The sequence below is a fragment of the Myotis nattereri genome (assembly GCF_964212035.1).
Source record: "Myotis nattereri genome assembly, chromosome: 1".
Taxonomy (NCBI): Eukaryota; Metazoa; Chordata; class Mammalia; order Chiroptera; family Vespertilionidae; genus Myotis; species Myotis nattereri.
Genome location: NC_138075.1, coordinates 173,837,854 through 173,853,532, shown reverse-complemented (window position 1 = coordinate 173,853,532; position 15,679 = coordinate 173,837,854). Strand labels below are relative to the sequence as shown.

The 15,679-nt window shown below is 44.2% G+C and overlaps 1 protein-coding gene across 1 annotated transcript in view; it reads left to right on the top strand.

Annotated features, from left to right (window-relative positions):
- The first annotated feature begins 5,751 nt into the window (after positions 1 to 5,751).
- AFF1 (ALF transcription elongation factor 1) overlaps positions 5,752 to 15,679 on the top strand; it is a 192,651-nt gene continuing 182,723 nt past the window's right edge. Inside the window, exon 1 of the mRNA XM_081097756.1 lies at positions 5,752 to 6,017. The gene's annotated coding sequence lies outside the window, so the exon portion shown is untranslated. The remainder of the gene's footprint in view (positions 6,018 to 15,679) is intronic.

Genomic DNA, 15,679 nt, shown 5'->3' with positions numbered 1-15,679 from the left:
TCTTGGGGGGCCTTCTACATGCAAACTCTCCAAAGACAAGGCCAGTCTCTTATTTGTCCGTATGTCCTCAGAATGGAACAGAATTAGTACCTGACACATAGTAGCTATTCAATGAAGAAATACAACAAAAAAGGGAAGGGTACTTGTGGGGGAGGGAGATATTTAAAAGGAAAGTTAAATGTGACTTGGTAGGTAACGGACATTTGAACCTGAATCCTGGGTCTATAATGGTACCATTAAAAAGCTGGGAACCAAATAGGAGGAATTGGGTTGGGTGGGTTATGGAAGAATGGGTGGACAGAGTGAAAAACTGAGTTTCATACTGGATACACTGAGTTTGTTTTGCTAATGGGAGAACGATGTGGATATTTCTTGCAGACAAATGAGGGTGATAGTCTGAAACTTAGAAGACAGATATGGATTGAGAAGAATCATCGTGTTGAGGTCTTGAAGTTGTACCTTAGTCTTTAGGGTGCTCTTCCCCCAGTCCTGTTCCCACTGGGGCACCATACTTGGCTTTTGTATTCTGGCTCTGCCTGTTATTTCTTTCCCTTTTCCGCTTCCCACCTATTTGGTTTTCCCATAATCACTCAGCTTTCCTTATCCTCCTTCTATTTAACCCTCCAGATATAACTGTCAGAAAGAAAAGCCATTGCCAACTCCCTTGGGCCTGCTGATGTGGGTTTAACTGTAATAGACATTAGTGGGGACATTTATGCTAATCTAATTCTGTGTATAGTTGTAAGAGCATGACTGCAAGCCATGGAAGAGCTGAGTGTAAATACTGCCTCTACTATTGACTTGCTGTATAATAATCATGATCCAGAAGGATGATCTCTCTGGCCTTATTTCTTCTTTATACATGAACTGTAGATATACACATTTTCAAGGTAATTAAATAAAATTATGGGCATGAAATGTCTAGTAAATTATAGAAGTTCATTTAAATCCTTACATTAAGTTTTTAAGAGAAAAATGTGAATGTTGTGCTCATATTTTTTGGCTCCAGATTCATTAGGATTTTCCAAATGACTACTCTAAATATGAAATCAATCTACATATATAAAAGCCTAAGTGACCATTACACCCAGATGACTGGATGACCAGCCGGTAGCTATGATGCGCATTGACCATCAGGGTGCAGATGCTCAATGCAGGAGTTGCCTCCTGGTGGTCAGTGCACTCCCACAGCCAACCTCCTGTGGTCCCTCCCCCCGCTGGCCAGCTGGCCCTGATTAGCCCCTGACCACCTGCCAGGCTGAAGGACCCTACCCGTGCATGAATTTGTGCACCGGGCCTCTAGTTTAATAATAATATAACATGGCTAAAGATATTTGTAATCCCAACCGAGACTGGGAAGTACTGTGTAGTTGCAATGAGTAAAAACTCACACACACTGAGAAACTCATACTTGAACTTCTTAGGAACATGATGTCAGGTCACTAGGAACCACGTTTTCTGCAAAGTGTTCATGACAAAATAATGACAGTTATTCTATATAATAAAGAGCTAATATGCTAATTAGACCTGACAGCAGAACAACCGTCTGGACGACCTTCCGGATGAAGCCAGGGCTGCGAGGGCAGAGCCCCTTGCACGAATTTCATGCATCAGGCTTCTAGTTTTAATTATAATCAGTGTGCACCCAGTTCTTACAGCTAGAGGCAGCAGGTTTATTTTGGATAGCTGCCTCCCAGGTAGAGAAACAAAGCAGGGGATTTCTGCACCTGCCTACGATCTATGCCAGCTCTCAGCACACTTTCTGCCCTGGCCTTGGGGATTAGGATGGCAGCCTGGCTGTCTCCTGCTTGTTTTCTTATGGCTGCCACAGTAATCTTTCCAAAATGCAACCTGAGCAAATCAGTCTCCTACCCACTGCACGAAGCATGAAAGGAAAACCTCCTAGGTTGGCAGGTAGGGCTCTTCACCATCAGTTTCCGGTTGATCTTTCCTGTTTCATTTTTTTTTTTTAAATCACTGTCCCTCATATTTTCATCCTGACGTCCTCCTCCCCCTCTTGTTTGTGTTCTTTTGGGGGAACTGGCTCTCCCTCCACTTCCCTTTACCTAGTTTAGGCCAACCCTTCTTCCTCCGTCTTCACTATCACCCTCTCCTCACCTGCGCCACCTTCCCCCAGCTCTGCGTGAGTTGTTTTCTTTCACAAGGATACACACTCAGTTCTCAGCTTAGTTAAGATTTATTTTAGAGCCTGGCCAGTGTGCTCAGTGGTTGAGTGTGGACCCACGAACCCAGGAGGTCAGGGCACATGCCCAGGATTCAGGCTCAATCCCCAGTGGGGGGCATGCAGGAGGCAGCCTGTCAATGATTCTCTCTTATCATTGATGCTGCTATCTCTCTTCCTCTCTCCCTTCCTCTCTGAAATCAATAAAAATACATATATTTTAAAAGGAATGTTTTTAAGCCCTGGCTGGTTTGGCTCAGTGGATAGAGTGTCAGCCTGTGGACTAAAGGGTCCTGGGTTTGATTTCAGTCAAAGGCACTTGCCCAGGTTGTGGGCTCAATCCCCAGTAGGGGGCATGCAGGAGGCAGCCAATCAATGATTCTCTCTCATCATTGATGTTTCTAGCTCTCTCTCCTTCTCCCTTCCTCTCTGAAATCAATAAAACTATATTTTTAAAAAAATGGAAATGTATTTAAAATTTTAATTTTACATTGTGAAGAAATTGATGCCCTTTGAGATACACATGCAGTCTATTTGGAGTAGCATAATTTAAACTGCTTGTTTAAAATGCTTGGGTCTTGTAGAGTTCAGGACTTCCGGCTGGCCAAGCAAAAAACTGTGTTGTGATGCGGGCATATTTCCCACCAGTGTCGTCTTAACGTGTGCTCCCTTGCCCTTATACAGGTGCCCTGAGAATACAGCCCATTAGCTTCTGAGAGTCCCAGGGGGGTCACTTGTTTGTCTTTACATTTTTTAAAATTAGATTTATTGGGGTGACATTGGTTAATAGAATTATGTAAGTTTCAAGTATACAATTCTATAATACATCATGTATATATTGCATTGTGTTTACCACCTGAAGTAAAAAAGTTTAAGTAAAATCATGGCTGAAATTTGTCAGGTAACATCCCAGGAGTTCTCACATGAAGAGGCAGCTAAAAAAGTACCATTATTGTATTAAAAGGGGAAACTTTTTTCCCCCAGTTCAGTTTAAAAAAAGATCACTGATGTCAGAAACCTGCATCATCTTAGCAAAAACATAATCAGAAATATATGTGATTAGGTTGTCAAGATTAAGAAAGTGTTAGAATTGCATTGAGGAAGCTAAAAATATAATTTAAGAATTCCTAGAATGAAGAAGATACAAGGAACTGTAGCTAAAAAGCGAAATATCTGCATCTCTATTGAATAATTACCTTTGTTTATGTCATAATTTAAAAAATAAATATAGTATAATCACAATTTAAAATAGACTGCTTAATAATCATTGACATAATGTTATCTGGAGAAAAGGCAGACCAACTTAAAAACTCACTGGAATGACTATCCTGCTTTTTCTTTCTTTATTATGAAAAAATTAATTTTGATTTTAGTTTTTAAATAACTTACCACCTTTCTGGAAATTAATCAGTAGAAGTGTGCATTGGAATTGTTTATTTACTTGCTTGTTTCCACTAGACACCAGCACCTGAGGAAACAGAAGCTCTGTCTTTGTCATTGATATGGCCCCTTGCCTGGCCCACAGTCTAAAGAATATTCATGTAAATGGAATGAACTACTCTCTGAATCAAAACTACATCATCTTCAACAAAAAATTCTGCAAAATTACATCCCTCAGCATCAAAAGCAAGAAAATAAAATTATCAAACCTCCACTGTCAACATCATTTACTAAGTTGACTACAGTTGGGAAGTATTAGGAGATATTATGGGATGGAAAAAGCAACACAACAAAAGAAAGTATTTTTAAATAGGAGAGATAAAAACCTACAGAATCGATATTACTATAATTATAATTTTTATAATGAAATATGTTAGTTACATAAATATTAAAATATTTGTTATGATTAGACTAGATCTCAATCTCTATTAGAAACCTTTAGGAAGTTTCACAGGCCTGGCTGGTGTTGCTCAGTTGGTTGGAGACCAAAAGGTTGTGGGTTCAATTCCCAGTCAAGAGCACATACTTAGGTTGAGGGTTTGATCTTGAGTTGGGGTGGGTGCAGGAAGCCCCCAATTGATGTTTCTCTCTCTCTCTCTAAAGTTGAACAGAAATTCATCTGTTGGAGGTGACTCCTTTCCCACCCTGCTCAGGGGGTGACCTCCAAACTTTCATCAAGAATGACACCAGATTTCATCAAGGACACCTTAATTATTTAGTTGTTCAGGTAAATCAAATCAAAATCATCATGAGAGGTCAGGAGGAAAGAGAATTATATTTTGGCAAACAATTCATGGGAAATTAAGTCAAGTAGCCAAGAGTTTAATTTGGAAATGCAAATATGTATTGATTAGGTTTTCAATAAAACACTGTTCATGTGGACAATGAAGGAACTATAAGGAACAAAGCAACAGTGACATTTTTTTTTTTTAAATTTAAAGAGTAAAATAAAAAAGAAAAGAACATAGAGGATAAGGGGGCTATTTTTATATTAATTTACATTATATTATATTTGATTAAGTTGACTTTCTTCATCCAAATAATTTCACCCACTTTAAACCATTAAGCCAGCAATTTTCAACCATGTGCAGCAAGAATTTTTAAAACACGCAATACCTGACTAATTTAGTCAGGGGCACTGACCTCTTTTTTCTTAGATTGTCAAATAAAAAAATGACAACACCCAACACAACAATAGCCATCAGGCATGAATGAATCAAAATTATACCTATTTTTTTGGTTAGATCGGCAAATATATACATATATATTTTGGTGTGCTGCAGAATTTTAAAAATTAGTTTATGTGTGCCATGAGATTAAAAAGGTTGAAAATCACTGCATTAAGCTATTGGAAAATACCCATCTGGCCATTTAATGTAATCTTTCTGCATCGCTTTCAGGGAGGAAGGTGACACAAGGCAAAGAAAACAGCTTGATGCTTTTCTTGGTATGTTCATAGAAGGGATCCGTAGCATCTTAACTAGAGGCTGTTAGCTTTCCCTTCTTTCTTTGGGGCTGTTTGCCAAAGCCCCTAGAATTTTCTGGGATTGGGCTGGTGAAGAGCAAGAACCTAGAGGCTGGATTCAAGAGATCTGGTTTCCCAAGCCACTGCTGGTAACTTTGGGCACAGCACCTATTTTCAGCTCTTTGGTTTTATTTATCTGTTATAAGGTTGTTGCGAAGATGAGATAGCCTGTGTATGAAAAGCCCTTTAGAAGTTGTAAAACGCTCCCCAGATGTTAGTTATTATCTCCTCCGAAGGGCACAGATTCTGTTTCAATTGTATAGCAGATTGCAAAAAGGCTCCTTGACACTTTTAGTCAGAACTTGACCCTGAGCTTAATCTCGCTGTAAAGCAGAAGGGTTCCTGTGCCCCATCCCCGCCCGCGGCAGGGTCACCCACGCTGCGGGTGCTGTCACTGCAGCACTCCATCCGGAGTCACTGCCCCCCCTCCATCCTCCCACGGGTCTCCCCGGGAGGGCGGTGGTGCTCCTCGCCATTTGGTTGGCGCCAGCTAGAGGGCGTGGGCCGGGCGGAGCGGGCAGCGCGGCTCCAGGGGAGAAGGGAGGAGCGGGGCGTGGCCTCCGGGGAGGGCGTGGCCTCGCCTCCCGGGCGCTCCAGGGCCACCGGCGCGCGGAGTTTGCGAACCCGGAGCGCTGGGGCGCGCGACTCCTGCGCACTCGGCCGTCGCCTGTGCAACGCGAGCACAGCTGCGCCCTGGTCCCCGCGGCTCGGGAGTCGCGTCCCGTGCGAGACGCCGCTGACCCCAGGGAGGACGAGCTGCTTGCTCTGCGCTCTGCGCACCTACGCCCCTTCCCCACCGCAACAGGTCAGGGGAGGGCGGAGGCGGCGAGGGCGCACGACCCGGACACCGAAGAACGAAAGGTCTGGAAGGTGAGCGGAGCGCTGCGCGCCCCCGGGTTGGGTGTGAGTCTGGCCCCGAACCGCCGCCGCCGACTTCTGGGAAGCCCAGGCTCTCCCCCGCCTTGCCGCCGGCTTCCCAGCACGCTGACTCAAGTCGCTGGCCTTCCCACTTTTCCGGTGGGAACCTCGGGAGACGCGGAGCCTGCACCGCCCTTACTCGCAAGGGAGCGGCAGGTACCGTCTAGAAAAAGCCGGGAGGGGGCCACAGGAAGAGACCCATCCTTCTCCCCCACTCCCACCTCCCCCCATCGGGCATCTGCCTGAGTGCCCCTCGTCTCACGGAAAGATGTTCGGTCGTTTGAACCTGGTCCCCGGGTTGCGTAATAGAAGAGTCCCAGAAGTTTCTCGGGGCGTAAACGCGGGGCTTTTCTCTCCCCCATCCTAGGCCCCCCCTCTTCCCGGCATTGTCACCCCTCCCCCTGGCGCCTAGTAGAGATTAGCGGTTCCAGTCTCAGCTGATGGAGGCCGAAGGGGAGGCGCGCGTCGGTGGTCCGCAGCCCGCGGCGAGGGAGGGGAGAAGTTGGGGGCGTCTCCGCGACTCGCCCCCGGACGAGGGAGGCGGCGCCTGCAGAGCGTGGGGCTGGTGAATGTCTCCGGCTCTTCTCCTGCGTGCGATCCTCTGGGGCTGTCGCCTGAGACGTCGGGAGCGCTAGGGTGGGCGCATTAAACGGGAGAGGAATTGGAGGGTGGTCTGAGTCGCACTTTCCCTTATCGTCATGTCAGTCCAGGAAGCTGCGAGGGGCCTTGCAGGGTCTTGGTGCTCTCCTAGTCGGTGGGTCTTCTAGGAGTTTCCACACCCCATATTGTTATGCAAATTGTCCCTGGAAGATCCTGGGCTTTGAGGTGGAGGTGTGTCCTGGGGGAGGGGCAAGGGTGGAGGGGGCGGTCGGGAGGGCCTTGCGGACCGTTTTGAGGGTGGGATGGGGTGGCGCCCGCTGGAGGTGGGAGACGGAGGATCTGATGTACCATCCAAGAACCAGGCGGATTTTCAACCTTAAATAAGCGAAACCGTAAATGAAGGCGAAGACCCGGGACAGCTGCAAAGTGAGAGGGACTCAGTAATTGAGGCTTAGAACCGTCCGGCGAGGGAGGTGCCGGAGGGGTGTGGGGATTTTGCTGGTGCCTGGTGATTTCAGAGCAGGTTCCTGCAGAGCTGGTAGAAGATAGGCGGCGGTGGATTGCTCTCCCAGACCCCCGTGGTTTCAGACTCCGAGTGGGGATAGAAAGCACGAAAAAGAAAGAGACCTTTGGACCCGAGAGCCTAACTAGTACTGCTAAGAGGCTTAAGACTACCCAGGCATGGCCCCGTTTCAATGTTTACTTCCTCTGTCTAATGCATTTCCTTAGCTTGCCTTTCGTCTGCAGTGGAAAGGATTCCTTGAGTGGATATTCTGGGAATAAATTCACAGGAGAGTTGAAAATTCTGGATGGTTTGCCTGCTTTAATTTAAAGGTGTCTCTTGCCAGTGTCGGAGAGTATTGCATTTGAAGATAAATACGCGGAAAAGGAATGGAGAGAGAACTAGGGGATAAATGACCCAAGAAAATGAAGGGAGACTGGGAGAGAAAGCAAGAAAGTAGATAGCTAGTACTTAAAACTTTTTGAATTCAACTAATTTAGGAAAGAGGGAATCAAGGAAAGGATTTGGGACAGATACGGTCACTTTAAGACAAAGGTGTTGAGCGGAATCCAAGGCTTTGACAAAAGTGAGTTTAGATATTGGGGATCCCCCCGCTCCCACCTTTCTTTTCTTTTCTAAATATGACTGAAGGCTTGATGAGGCTGGGGATGAGACCTGCAGGTATATTGCTGTGATCTATTTGCTTCCCACTTGCTGGAAGAAAGTGAACGGTTACGTATCAGAGTTAATGTGTCTTAGTCACTTACTGTAGCAATTGAATTTCTGTAGCGTCCTTGGCGTTTGTCTTGCCTTAATTCTTCAATTCTGTACAAATACACTGTCAAAGAATCATAATGTGTTTAACTTAGAATTCAAAAACCATCCAGAGACAGAGGATTTATGGCAAGAGGAAAGCCCAGCAGATTTTAAGCACTGCTTTCTTTCTCCTGCCAGCTGCACAATATGTATTTTTTTTTTTTTTTTTTTTTTTGCCACCAGAAGTCACTGTTTCACTGGTGTCACAAGACAGTAGTACGTAGACTTCATCAAACTGGCTGCTTCTCCAGTTTCCTCTCTGGCTTAACTGAATTTTGTAATAAGTTGGTTGAACTAAAAGTTACTTTTTTTTTTTTTTATTAAGCTCTACAAAGCAATGTATATTGCTTTGGGAGTTGAAAAGACGGGTAAAAATTCTTTTTAATATGTTTTACAAAGTGAAAGAAGGTTCATCCTCAACTCTGTAATTTGTGCTCTTTCATAAAGAAATTTGCATAATTTTTTATGAACTTAGTTGACTGTTCCAAATTTTTTTTTTTTAAGAATTTTTGTGAGTTTATTTGAGCCAAACTGTCGACATATGCCGGGAAGCAGAACCTCAGATAAGACTGTTCCAAATCTTGAGATGGATTTATGCTTTCACTGTTTAAAAGGTAAAGCTAATTTACATGTAAATATTTTGGATCATATACAGGGAGCCATATACCCTGCAGATGTCCCGTAAGGTAAGGCAACATAACAGGGCTATTCATCTGACTGTTCAAGCCCCTATACTGAAAACTGGCCTTCAACTTGAATCTATTTGCCATCTTATCTTAGATATGTCTGTTAAAGCTAAAAGCCCAAAGTTCCCTATTTCAAGACTCTACCGTTAACTAATTTTTCAGGAGATTGAGAAAGTATGATGGAGACAGTAAAAATTAAGGAACTCCATTTACCAGAAATATACAGAGCTTTGTAAATAATTGTAAATTGTATTTCCCTCATTAAATTATAAATTCAACAATGGTTTCTATTCCCAAATGATATAATTGGCAGTGGGGTTTTGTTTTGTTTTGTTTTTTAGCAGTCTTTCTCTCTATTGTATACAGTTGTAGCTTATTTAATAGTTGCTGAATTACTAAAATTCTACCACAGGGCAGAAATAAATGTGCACGTCCTTTATTCCTGACCATTTATATGTGCGGGACACTTTGTTACAGACTTGCAGCCATGAGGCCCCAAGGCCATCATCAGGGTTGCTAATTGCAGTTGCTGTCTTATCCTTAGGACAGAACTCCTTCACTCACTCATGTTCTCCTGGGGAAGGACATCAGCTGATTTTCTTAAATTATCTGGCCCATTTTAAACATGACTAAGGATTTCTTGTTAGAGCGACTTTTTCCTCCTAAAAGACTGAGATTACTGTGAAAAGTGGAGCCCAGAAGAATCCATTACATCATTAATATAATACCTCATAGTTACTCCTGATACCTCATGAGTACTGAGCATCTTCTATGTGCCAGACAGTACTCCAAGCAGGTGGAGTGTAAATTCACGTAGCACAAAAGCTGTTTACCAGTGCTCACAAGACGTATCATTTAAGTCTAATTGTGATTCTGAAGTTGGAGTTCATTTTCCATTTGAAAATCAGGAAATTGAGTTGAAGAAGTGACTTGACTATGACTCAAAGCCTGGTGCCCTTTCTGCTGTGGTACACTGTGCTGGCTGTGTTGATATGTGGTTTCCTGTTTTTCAGGAATTACAGCTTGACTCTAAATAAAATATAAATAGTGTTTCTCCTTGGCTAAGTAATTCTTTCTGATCATTATGGGAATGAAAAAGGAGGTATTTTCATCTAGCATTCTGGACATATGTTTGTGACTCCAAAGGAAAATATTATGCAGACCTATTAAACAGACATGTGATGTTTATTTGCACCAGATGAAGATCCTTACCTTCCTAAAAATGAAATGCAAGGGCTTATGAACTGTCGGTCTCCCTTAGTGCTTGAAATTTGTTACTCAAGTTATGAAAAGTCAGTTCACAGTCCAGGATATACCCATACCATTTCCTTCCATTTTATAGATTCAGTGAACATATAGAGAATATAAGCATCAGCATCTCTTGGAAGCCTTGTTAAAACACAGATGTCTCTGCTCCTCTCCCCCAAGTTTCTGATTCAGTAGTCTGCGGTAATGCCCAGGAATTTGCATTTGTAACATGTTCACAGGTGGTGGTGATGCTGCCAGGTTTGGAACTACACTTTGAGGACTACTGAAGTGTAGCAGAGAATTTAGAAGTATGGTTTCTGAGTCCGACAGCTTGGGCTTGAATCTTGGATAGGACACTCACTAGCTCTTAGACCTTAGGCAAATTACTTAACTTCTTGTTAACTATGAAGGCTCTGAAACTTTACCCTATTTTCAAGCTAACAAACCTGCCACAGTCTCATGGACTCCTGAGAGTGACTTTATCTATATATACTAGAGACCCGGTGCATGAAATTCGTGCCCTCGGGGGGTGGCATCCCTCAGCCCAGTCTGTGCCCTCTCTTAGTCCGGGAGCCCTTGGGGGATATCCTAAGCCAGCAGTTGGACATCCTTAGCGCTGCCGTGGAGGCGGGGGAGGTTCCTGCCACTGCCACTGTGCTCGCCAGCCATGAGCCCAGCATCTGGCTGAGTGGCACTCCCCCTGTGGGATCACACTGACCACCAGAGGGCAGCTCCTGCATTGAGCATCTGCCCCCTGGTGGTCAGTGCGTGTCATAGTGACCTGGTCATTTTGCTGTTTGGTTGATTTGCATATTAGCCTTTTATTACATAGGATAAGAGCCTAATATGCAAAGTGTCCCCTGGGAGTTCGATCACTCACTATTCCATGCGCTGACCACTAGGGTGGGGCATGGAATGAAGGAAAGCCCCGGCGGCAGCCAGCAGCCACTAGGGACCCTACCCATGCACGAATTTCATGCACTGGGCCTCTAGTTACTAATAATAGCTGTAGCCAGAGTATCAACATTTTCTTACACTGGTTTCCTAAGCCCCAGTTCCCAAAGGGAGATGTGGAGAGAGCCAGGTGACACCTGCAAAGACAGTGGGTTGCATTACAGGAGAGGAATCCTGCGTTTAGGGAATCCTAATCTTTTGTAATGGGCAGTAAGCATGCATGCCCATTACTCCAGAGGGACACATTATCTTGATGATACTGGACAGTCAACATGCTGCCCTTTGCTAGAGGGAGACACCGTCTCTGTTTTCCGAGACTGTTCTCTATACAAGTATCCTTAAAGGTTGTATGGAACAATGGCATTTGGTGCTTCTGCCTGTACAGTGTGCAGAAATGCCATAGGTCCAAGGAGGATTGGCTCTCATTATAAAATGGGGTTGACAATGTAGTAGTAACTCCCTTATTGGGTAGTTGGGTAGATTAAAGGCACCTAGATTGGCAAGTACTTGGAACAGAGCTTAAGTGCTACATAAATCTTTCTTACTAGAGGCCCAGTGTGTGAAATTCGTGCACTGGCAGGCTGGCTGCTGGCCGGGTACTCCCTCCCCTCCCCCGGCCAGCCCGCCCCCTGGTTGAACTCCCAGAAGAACTCCCGGTTGATGGGACAGTTTGCATACTATGCTTTTATTATATAGGACTAGGGGCCCAATACACGAATTCATACATCTTGAAAGGAACTGTGGGGCACGAGGCTGCGGTGGGCACAGGGGTGGGTCTGGCCCATCCTCTGTGCCCCTGCCCAGCCCCTCCCACTGCAGCCCCTCATCCCCTGTCTGCCGGCAGCCCCGCTCCCACCTCCGCTGCTCCCATGTGCTGATGGGGCCAGCAGCCGCTGCGGGTGCGAGCTCCAGTGCCAGTAGCAGGTGCTAGCAGGGCCTGCCCCAGCAGCAGGTGCGAGCGCTGGGTAGGACCATGGGGTGCAGGAGCAAAGAATTTTCAGTAACCACCAGAGGCTCACCCCAATGACAGTGACCAGTGCCCCACCTTGGTCTGGTGCCCCCACTCACCTGCTCCACCATCCCACCACGGCCGGCACCTGCCATGCTCCATGCGTGCCCCTGGTGGTCAGTGCACATCATAGCAACCGGGTCGGTGGTTTGGTTGTTCCACCGTTCATTCTATTTGCATCTTAGCCTTTTATTATATAGGATTATTACTCCTGAAGGACAAAAAAATGTGTTTTTAAATGGTAAGTGGTGCCTTATAAGTTGAAATAATTGATTTACTGAGTACCCCTAACTTTGAGTTTGTTCCAAGAAACTTCTTTAGTGGGTCTAACTTCTAAAATGGGGATCATGCATCATAAGATATTTTACCAGCCCACGGGGAATGAAACAGCAACATTTAACTTCTAATATTCATGTGCTCTCCCATGTTTCTCTACCTCCTTATGGCTACACAGAATTATGTGACTAATTCTGTCCAGTAGGCTGTCTGTGGGAGTAACGTGTATTCCTGGGCTAAGTGGCTCTCACAAGACCCTCCAACTGTCTCTTGTTAGAGTAAACCCTGAAGCTACATTTTGAGATAATGGAGCTTCCAACAGCTTGGGTTTCTCCAAGTGGAGAAAAGCTCCTACCCTTCTCTCTACTCCAACACACCAACATGCAATAGACATAAAGAACGAGCATGAAGTAATTCTTTGTTCTGTCAAGCCACTGTGATTTTGGGGTTATTTTGTCCCTAAAACATAACCTAGACTATTCTCACTGTACTTCAGTGCCTATGATACCTACCTGCTGTGAGAAAGTTGACAGCCAATTATTTTAAAATATAGACTCTGGATATATATATATATATATATATATATATATATATGTAAAGTTAGACATGAGGTTTGCATTCCGCTGAGGGAATATAAGCAATTAATATCTGCCTATTTATTTAGTGTCTGTTAATTTCAGAGAGTGTTAAGTACTGTAGGAAGATGTGTGGTCAACACTGATATTTAGGAAAATGCTCACTCCCATTTGTTGTTGCTAAGGGAACCTTAATTGTGTGGGGGATACATTGTCCTCAGCCTCAGGTGACAGATCATGTGTGTTCTCAGTGAGGACACAATTTGTGTTCTGATTTTCTGTCTCCCCTGCAGCCAGCTTGAGGCCATGTGCCCTAGTTCGTTTTTTGAAAGCCAAAGTTTGGGGGAAAGATATTCCTTTTTTTTTTTTTTTTTTTTTTTTTTTTATGAAAGGACGCAGAGCCACCACATCCTCTCATTTTCTTCTTGCCTGAAATGTAGATAAGATGTTGGGTTAGGGCAGCAACCTTTTTGTGCCACGAGGTGACAGGCGTAAAGAGCATGCTGAAAATGGCAGAGCAGGAGGCAGAGCTGCTGACGGCCTCATTGGACAGCTACACCTATACCAGTAGCTCCCATCTAGACTCACTGTAGGAGAAATATAAACGTCTATTAATTAAACAACTGTTATTTGCAGTGAGATACATTCCTAACCTGCATAGAGTCTAATGGAATAGAGGGGGTTGGTTGGAGGGTGTGGTTGAGGGCACAGCTGTGCAATGTTAGCTGTTATAATCAGGGAAGGCCTCTGGGAACCTATCATTGAGCTGAGACCCGAATGATGAGAGGGAGTTAACAGGATGTGGGGTGTGTACTTGGGTTTGGGGTAGTGCCAGAGCCCCCTTGAACAAATATTTGAAGTGGAGAAGAGATAGTTGGGGAAATTGTGTTCCATGATGGATTTCTAAGCTTGTGGGCTCCATATGGCATTGGAGCTAAAGGACCTGGAGGCGATCTGTCAGTTTGGAGCCCCTGGGAGATTATGATCTATTTGGGGTAGAATTCTGGAGAATTCAGATGAAAACATGTGTGACCTATGACTCACCACTGACACATTGTCCATTAGGAAGAGACTGTTGTTCCTGGAGGGTATGTGTGGGGCCTCCAGACTGAATTCCTTTCTTCAGAGTCTCCTATGGAAACTGGGTCAGTCATGGGGCTTGGAGACCTGCATAGCTGTTTGCCCCGTTGAAGAGCCTCTCTAATGTATGAATTCTCCATAGCATGTGGTTTGGTTGGCAGAAAAGTACCCAGAGCAACTACTACCATTTATCGCGTGCTTACCATGAGCTGAGCATTATGATAAAAGTACTGCAAACATTTAATCCTGTAGCAACCCCATGAATCCCTGTATGACTGACGAGAAAGCTGAGACCTTAGAGAAGAACAGTATTTCCTTGAGGTCATATAGCTAGCAGGTTGCAAAGCAGGCCTTTTAACTAGCCTGTCATAAAAACAAAAACAAAAAACTACTGAGAGGAGGTTCCCTGGAATGTGCTAGGTTTTAGAAGCATTTAATGACCTAGAACAGAATATTTAAAATATCCTGAGCCGTATTTTGTATTCCTTCCCTTTTTTCTTAAACATGATTATATTGATTTGAGAGAGAGAGAGAGAGAGAAAGGGAGAGGGAGAGAGAGAAAGAGTGAGAGATATCGATGTAAGAGAGAAACATTGATCCCGCATGCACCAACCAGGAACTGAACCCTCAACCCAGGCATGTGCCCTGACCCATAATTGAACTGGCAACTGACCAAGGCCCTTTAAAAAAAAAACACAAACATATTTTTATTAATTTCAGAGAGGAAGAGAGAGAGAGATAGAATCATCAGTGATGAGAGAAAATCATGGATCGGCTGCTTCCTGCACACCCCCCACTGGGGATCGAGCCCGCAACCCAAGCATGTGCTCTGACCGGAATTGAACCCAGGACCATTCAGTCCACAGGCTGATGCTCTATCCACTGAGCCAAACCAGCTAGGGCAGCCCTTTTTTCTTTCCTTGTAATTATATGTCTGTATGGTGTGAGAGTGTCTATAACACTAAATTTTTTTTTTTACTTGACCTGTTTTACCTGCTATTTTGGAGAGAAGAGCAGTTTGAGATATATAGCATTTTTATTTCTGAATTAATTTGTTTTGCAAGAGACTTGAAGGACCATAGAAAGGTCACTTAAGTGTGCCTGGTGAGGTACGTTTCTAAATGAGACATAATAGTCTGTGTCACGTACATAAAATTGAATGTAGACAGTGCTGACTTAACTAACAAGAGCTGCTATGTATGGAATATCTAGATGTGTCAGCATGCTAGGCATTTTAGCTAGATTATGTAATTCACTCGTCTCAGTACCTGAAAAATAGGCCATTTTCTATTTTACAGAGGGGAGGACTGAGACTGATAGGGCTTAGTTTGCCCAAAGTGATCACCTGTCTCGCTTGAGCCTAGTTTCTTTCTGCTGCACAGTACTGCCTCGTTTTAAAATAGAGCCATGTTGCCCTGGCCAGTGTGGCTCAGTTGGTTGAGTGTCATCCCATGCACCTAGAGGTTGCTGGTTCGATTCCCCATTGGGGCACATGCCCAGGTTGCTGGCTTAAGCCCCAATAGAGAGATTGGGGGGGGGGGAGGGGGAAGAGGCAGGCAGGAGGCAGCCAGTTGATGTTTCTCTCCATCTCCCTTCCTCTCTCTCTAAAATCAATAAAAACACATTTTAAAAAAATAATAAATAATAAAATAAGAGCCATTTGGTATCTTCCCTGTTCTTTTTAGTGGGAGTATTTTAAAACACCCCCCATTTATTATTCCATTTTTCTTTATAATTTAGTGAAAATAATATAAAAATGTTCTTTTGATTTCAATATTTGTAGACCAGTACATTTCCCCTCCAATCCCTATATTTAGAGAAAAAAAATGTTGACAAAGGTAGTAAGCGATTCATTGCATAATAATAAA